Source organism: Agrilus planipennis, unplaced genomic scaffold (genome assembly GCF_000699045.2).
Source record: "Agrilus planipennis isolate EAB-ADULT unplaced genomic scaffold, Apla_2.0 scaffold157, whole genome shotgun sequence".
Classification (NCBI taxonomy): domain Eukaryota; kingdom Metazoa; phylum Arthropoda; class Insecta; order Coleoptera; family Buprestidae; genus Agrilus; species Agrilus planipennis.
In genome coordinates this window covers 199,438-207,410 of record NW_020438947.1, presented here as the reverse complement: position 1 = coordinate 207,410, position 7,973 = coordinate 199,438, and the positions used below count along the sequence as shown (strand labels likewise).

Sequence of the window (7,973 nt, the reverse complement as noted above, 5' to 3'; positions counted from 1 at the left end):
CGTTAAGTTAATTCACTTGTTATTATTTTTGGCTAAATATGCTTTTAAATAAAGCATATTCTTAAATTTTAACGAGGCAGTTTAAATAATTTTGCAAATGGTACTGTACACATTTGTCTAGTTCTCGCTCGATGATCGGTGGAGAAATGAGCTCCGCAGGCTAAAATGATTGAATTTGCAATTATGCCACGACGCATCCTAATAAAGGAAAGGGACATATCTCTAACATCTTGAAACGAACAGTACATGTTTGAGATCCTTTTACTTACCTCTCGCTAAATGTTTCAAAGAAGATTTCAACCTTTTGGTTAGAGTCATACGTCTTCGACCAACCGCCATGCCATATTGATCATTTATAGATTGGATTCTGGTAGAAGGTTTGAAATGTTGTCTGTATGCCTATTAATATTTGACAAGCCGTTTCCGTTCTAGCAGTGAGTAGAAACACCCTTCAAGAAATGTAGGTACTCATTAAAAACATAACCTTCTTTTAGGCAGTCGAGTAATAATTTACGAAGAAGTTTATTCGAGAACATGTAGCTACAAAGTATCTAAATATAAAATGAAGGTGTGTTTCTCATGTTTATTTTCTTGTGAGTTGTATCCGACATCGTACGTAAAATGAATAATTTTTGACAAAAGCCAGCTTCCATTGACCTCACGTCAGTCACGTTATTCTTGGGTTTCATGTCAACGTCAAGCATTTCGTTATTTCTAAATATTTATTATCTACATTCGGTGTTCATTCGCAAGAGGGAAGCCATTTAAAGACGTACATTTACTAAAAAATAATGTTCTCATTTCTTTTTAATGAATGAGATAACGAAGTAATAGGATTCTTGCAATATCCGATTATGATCCCGCTGTCTGCCACTCGAAAAAGCTTTTGTTATTGCGAAAATTCCCACGTGTTGTCAAATTTGACAGGGGAAACGGTTTTTTATTTACAAAAGGAAGAGACTCTTCTGTTCTTTTGTGTATACGGTTTGAAAGACAGACATTTAACTATACATACCTATTATATGTCAAAAAACACATCTCCATAAAAATTTCGACCTCACTTTTGGTTTTTTCCGCATACAATATTATTTTTATCTACATGACACCGACCTTTCTGTCCATGAATTAACCACGAGTTAATTTGAGATCAATGGTTATATGGTGGATATCCAGCGATTCTCAATTCACCAAACTTTGCACATTTACCTAGCCTGTAATCTTCGGTTTAACCTAGTGATATAATACCGGCTCTAGCTAACCCATTATACTGCAGTATCCATCCGACTATTATCCCTCTTATTACACATCATCATCATCATAAGGTTTTCAGTTCTAAGACTGGTTGGACACGTACCTCCATTCTTTCCTATCCTGAGCTAATCTTCACATTTCCCTAAAACTAGAACAACCCAGATCTTTAACTATTTGCGAACAGATAAAGGTCTACCTCTACTCTTGTTAACTCCTGTTTCTTCCTCTAACATGTCTCTAACTAGACCTTCATGTCTGAGAAAGTGTCCTACCAATCTATCTCGCCTATTTTTTATTGACTTCCATAGAATCCTCTGATCTCTTACCCTTTCGAATAACTCATTATTTCTAACCTTTTATATCCACGGTATCCTCATCATTCGCCTGTAATACCACATTTCAAACGCTTCAAACCTTTTCTTTTCCGCCGCGCCCACCGTCCATCTTTCTCACCAGTACAGCGCCGTGTTCCAAACGTACACCTTTAACAATCTTTTTCGATTTTCTAAATTAAGCATTCGCTAGCATAGAAGTGACTCTGCTTTATATCCCTACTACTCCTTCCGTCCTGACTTATATGACTTCCTAGATATCTAAAATCAGCCACTTCTTCTAATTTTTCGTCTCCTATCTTTATATTCGCTCATTTCTTTCCTTCCCTTGCATACCAGTATTTTTGTTTTACTGTAATTTATTTTCATAAAATACTGTTTTGTCAATACCGCTTCCATTTTATTTAAAGCTATTTCTAACTTCCCCTTGCTAAATGCTAGTACTGCTATATCATCTGCAAATCTAAGAATACTAATCTTTTGCTGCCGTATATTTATCCCTACAGTTGTACTGTCTTTAATGATGTTGATCGCGTTTTCGATGTGTAGATTAAAAAGTAGCGGTGATAGTGTACATCCCTGTCTGACTATTACTACATTGAAAAAAAAATGTTTGCTCAGGTGACAAAATATAAGTTACCACAAACAAAAATATTAGTAACTATAGTCTCAACACATTTTATTGTTCCCACAAATTATTTATTTGAAAAAAATTGATGTAGTAACTAATCATTTTGTTATTCGAACAACAACTGTTTGTCACTTTTTTCTACATACTGTAGCAGTTTTTACAACAAGCGTATATGCTGTAATATCTTGTATTTGTCAGTGATACTATCTTCAATTGTTGGATGAACAAATAATGTTATTTAGTAAAAACAATAATTTTGTTATAGGAACAAACTGATTAGGCAACCTTACAATTAAGTAATAAAATAAGTTCATTTAACGTACTTCTTATTTCAATTGATATTATATAGAACAAAACAAACGGAAAAAATAAAAATTAAAAAAAAAACTTAAAAATAAGTGATTAAACATGTTTATTTGATACTAGTGTAAAGTGAGACAAATAACTTCCCATCAGCAGTGGACAACAAATAGCCATTATCGATTGCTAGAATACAAAAATTCAGTGAAAGTAAAACACTTTCATAAATGCTTCCACACCACTTATACATACATCAATGTTTATCCCACTTTGTACAGAGATTATAGAAACCTTTTTATTAAAAAACCAGTGTATAACCTAGTGGTTGCTTCAGGGAGAAAATTTTTCAATATATTCCATTATTGTACAATCATCTTCTATTAACCGACCCTAACGTAACAAGTAAGTTTTTCTCCATTTTTCTTCTGTTTCTGGTCATGGGTCGGTACTATTTTCTAACCAGGTAATATATTCACAATCTAAACAATGTTTTAATATATAATTCAGAAGAAACTGTAATTTCAATATGTAAAAACTGCTTAATTAACGTACCATCTAAACCGCTAATACTTTTGATATTCTGTAAAAATGTTACCCTCAAACTGCTGAATCAGAAGTTCCAAATTCCATTCCTTCAACAGATTAGCCACTTCGATTTTTTGCTCACTACTTCTATCTGATGCATCTATTTCCTATTAAAACCAAAAACGAAATGAATTTGAAACGATGTGTAATGTGCATCACGCAAGCGCTTAGAAATATTATTATAGCGTTCTTTCTTTCAACAAACTTATTTGTTACCAGAACAAAGTGAATTAGTAATTTTTTTTTGTTTGTTATAAATAGTAGATACGCCTACAAATTGTTGCTTCTTAAGGAAACTATCGCTGTTTATAAACGTAGGTAAAACAATTTTTGAAATTATTAAGTACTTTAGTTTACTTAAGTAAATATTTCTTTTTTGAAATAAAATCTATGTAACATATTTTATTTTGTTGACCAATTCATTTTTTTCAGTGCAATTAAAATCAAAAATTATGTTATAAAAAAAAAATAAAACAACACGTGAAAGAAGTGAAACTTCTTTGGCGATCTCTATACTTTTATAACGGATAAGTAATTGGTGAAAAAAAGAGAGAGACCTATATGCGCATGCGCGCTTTTATAATCTCATAGCATATCGCTTCGCGAGACGAATCGTTGCAAAACGTGTCGTTTCATGGCCTTGAGATTTTACTCTCATCGAGCCCAAAGAAGTTTCACTTCAAAAATAATTATTATTAAAATTATTAAAAAGGTTGGAGATTTCCTGCCTTTTTTAGGTAAGTAAATAATAAATGTAAATCGCCCACTAAGTTATTTACATCTTCACAATCATCAACTGCTTCTTTCATTTGTTTTTAGTAGTTCATTCATCGATTTATAATAACTGAATATAATAATAATATAAGTGTTTGGAGAGAATGTTAGTTTTTGTTTGACTAATATTTTAACCTAGTATTCTGTCAANTCCTAAATTTTATCTTATTAATTAATTTATCAATAATGTTACAATTGTAACCATTGTCTTTTGCAATTTTCTTAATTGTACAGAGTTCCTTATTATATCTATTTTTACTAAGAGGGAAGCTAAGTAATCTGTGTACAAGGAAGTTAAAACTAGCCATTTTATGTTGAACACAATGATTAGAGTCGTTGGGTATATATCTAGAGGTATTCTGTCGAATTCTAAAGAATTCCCATTTCTTATAACCAACCAAGTAAATTGAAAAAAGGAAGCTAATGCGACAGTTTTATTGCAGACTATGTCAATATTGAACGCCTCAACTATAATTGTATGACTTTTATTTTCCTATAGTCCCTTTTAGCATTTTAACTTCGCTTACAAAGTGCATGAAGTCTGCAGTTATCGTTCCTTATATTAATTACACTTTTGTGATAAGTATCTGTTGTGAGTTATGACTAAACTGTAATTCTTAGTATTATTTCTTATCACGAATATTTTGAGTGGTATTTTAATCTACTAACCTTTAGCCGTTCTTTTACAATTTTCAAATAATTCCCTTTTTACTAACGTATCCAATTCTGCTTTCAAGGCAAGTTTTCTCCTTCATAATCGATAGAAATTTACTTTGTTGGTAATCAGTTTAATTATTCCGCCTTCCTTTCCGTCAGAAGACGAAAGTCTAAAACTTGAAAGTAAAATTAACTGAATACTTCGTTACTTACTACATTTTTGGCGAAAATCTAATGTTAACCTTTTTGAATCGCATTTATTATGCTGACAAAAAGTAGATTGAAGGGTAAACATTTATAATTTAAGCTTTTTTATAACGATTTGTATTCATAGTATAAGAGCTTTTTGAGAGAAATTCATCTGTGAGCTTTTAGTAATGCTTAAGATTTGCAGTCATTGCTTTCGCTACGTGCTTAACTAGGTACCGTTTAAAAAATTTGAGACAGTTCAAAGTTGATAATTTTTTCTTATCTTAAAAGAACCATATCCTTATTATTTTTATGGATTACTTAAAATACCATTATTAGACATGTTGTTACTAATAAGATTTATGCCATAATTATCAAGTCATTTACTAGATATAATGCTAAGTAATTTCGTTGTTTGTTACGATTTTAACCGCAGACCATTAAAGTTATTTGAAAAGTTAAATCGCTATCACAAATTATCATCTCTATAGTTAAAATGGCATAAAAGTTATTTTTGAATGTTTACCAGGCAACAGTAAAAACCTTCCCTGATACTGCTTTTATAGTCGTTTGAAAAAGTTATTTTTCCCGTTTCGCAGAATGTTTAATTTCGATTAACCCGTACCAAGTATCGTCTGTTATGCCTCCTGGCCACCCTCTACCCTTAAAGCTCCCGTTTGTCGTGTAGGAACCTGGCACGGCTCGTACTGCCCACCGTCACTGCCAACATCAACCCGGGGTGGTGAATCGACTCTATATACGCTACGGGTGTACATTTCCCGCGTTCTCTGTACAAATTGTCCGGAACGAATCGATAAGTTAACGCCCTTGTGAAAATCGTTACGCTCTGGTAACGATTTCGACCACTGCCGTCCGCCACTGTGAACACTTTAGCTTATGTTTTACAAATGGTGGTAGGGTCAAGTGAAACTGCAAACACCAAAACCCAAAATAAACTTACCACAACTACATTTCTTCCACGCATTTAACAGAAATAACGGAAACATAAACTTGTGTAACTTTAATTAAATTCTGCTTTCAGAATTGTGGCCTATAATAAATTACGTTTATCGTATTTCAATAACGTTTTAGGCGTTATTATAACCGTAAATAGCCAATATTAAACAATATATAACGGTACCTTTATTTGATGGCAAGTAAAAGTTTTCAGCATTCTATATGACAAACTGAGAATATACTTCATTAAATAACAGCTTAAACTACACTTCAACATGAGATGAAGTACAGTACAAAAAAATTAAGTTAACGTTACTTAAACATTAAAGTTGGTTAATTAATATCCTCTGTATAGGTAATTATAATCTTATTAATTTTAAGGTAAATTTCTACACCGCCATTAATGTATTGCCAGAGTGCCGTTATCTTTTCTTTATGGGTGGTTTGCCAATAGCCCTATCCTTCCATTAGAAAAAATTAATTATACACAACACCAATAAATACACACACACACATGTATAATCATCGCAAGGTCGTCAGTCGTAAGACTGGTTGAACACCCACCTGTACTCTTTCCTGTTCTGAGATTATTATCGCATTTACCTAAAACTAGAACATCCCACATCCTTAGCTATTTGTGAACAGTAATCTAATCTAGGTCTACCTATATTCCTCTTAACTCCTGTTAACAATAATTTATAATCCGAATCCGGTCCTGTGTGTGAATTTGCAAAATAAGTGCCTAAAAGTATTGAATAGCGTAATACAATCAAAAGCCTGCAACTACATGGATGGAAACGTAAACATTGCCAAATTTACCGAACGTCTAAGATGAAAAATAAACATAAACAATTTAGTACTACCTATACATAACGTTGAAACTAAATAAATTAAATAAGTACATTACAGGCAGCACTACGCAAGAACGTAAGAGCACAAAAGAAAGGAAAAATATAAGTTACGTAAATATTAATCGGTAAATGAGCATCATCAGAATAATTGCAATATTATTAAGGCAAATTTCTACACCATTGACGTATTGCCAAGATGCGTTACCTTTTTGTTGGTGATTGTAAGTAAACTTACCAAAAAAGTCCTTAAGTTCTTGAAATCGCAAAAGGTATACGAATTCGCGTCACACCAATAATTCACTAATTGTTCAAGATTTCTTCTCACGTGAAGCAAACTGTAAATAGCATCCTATTATTATATACTAGGGTGTGCAGTATTTTTCTTTCAATACCAACACACACATGCACTAGCGGTTGAAAGTCAGCTTCAGGAAAGACTTGACTCGCTGCAAGTGACAAGTATGCAGCAATTGTTCCTTTACACCTAGAGGAGCCAACGCTTTCTGTTTTCTCACAAATACTGTTTTGAGGGATTGTCTTCTTTGAAATCAAGTTCAAATGCATAAATACGTATCATGTCACATTATTCTAACAACTGTTTTTCAATAACTGACCTGCACTAGTATAATATAATTGAGGTTGTATTACTGAATTAGTTTATTGAACTGCACAAAGTTTAGACGTTAAAAGATAAACGGCTACTAGATGTTGGCTGTTAACGTAAACACTCTGAATCATACTTTATCTAATCTGACAAATAAACAATACATGAGCAAAAAAATTCAAAGTAAATACTACTCTCATGCTAGTAACCACCGGCTGATTGAGCAGCGTTGCAGGCCGTATCTATAAATCAGGACCGGAATTGAATTTACATGTACTTTCAACTACGTTTTTCTCGAAAACGGTGAGCATTTGGACATACAAACTTTTACTTAATTTTAATGTTTCATGGTGCTCTATCACCTCATACGAGCTCGGCACTTACTTATTAATGTCACATTTACTTGGTAATTAAAGAAAAAAGGTATTTAATTTTCACAAAAATTATTAGAAAAATTAACAATTATTTCGATTTCACAATCGTTTTCAAAGAGTTCAAGCAATAACTCAATTAAATTTCAAAAATTGTTTAACATATGCATCTAGTGTTATTATTAACATATTAACAAGTAAACAGGCATATTGGTAACAATATGGGTTATTAATTCTTTTTTACTAACAATAAGAGAAAACGAAGACCTGAATATAGTACTGAAAACCCCTTCAATTTGATCGTTTGTAAGATTCTCGTTAGGATATAAAACTTACTGTATTTCAAATCTTTCTAGAGGGTCTAATTTCTTAAAATTATCTGAACTATCTGTAAATTGTTTTCATAATTGCCCATGAAAATTTCAGTGAAAAAAGATGATATTGGTGATTCTATTGGAAGAACATCCAGTC

At 32.3% G+C, this 7,973-nt stretch overlaps 1 protein-coding gene and 1 long non-coding RNA gene across 2 annotated transcripts in view; one reads left to right on the top strand and one right to left on the bottom strand.

Annotated features, from left to right (window-relative positions):
• Window positions 1-7,973, top strand: part of LOC108739371 — a 169,349-nt gene that overhangs the window by 20,336 nt on the left and 141,040 nt on the right. The gene's annotated exons all lie outside the window — the stretch shown is intronic.
• Window positions 2,539-3,286, bottom strand: LOC112904543. The gene is made up of 3 exons (XR_003231182.1): window positions 3,067-3,286; window positions 2,767-2,993; window positions 2,539-2,700 (listed from the first exon to the last, which is right to left on the bottom strand). It is a non-coding gene; the product is annotated as an uncharacterized LOC112904543 (long non-coding RNA).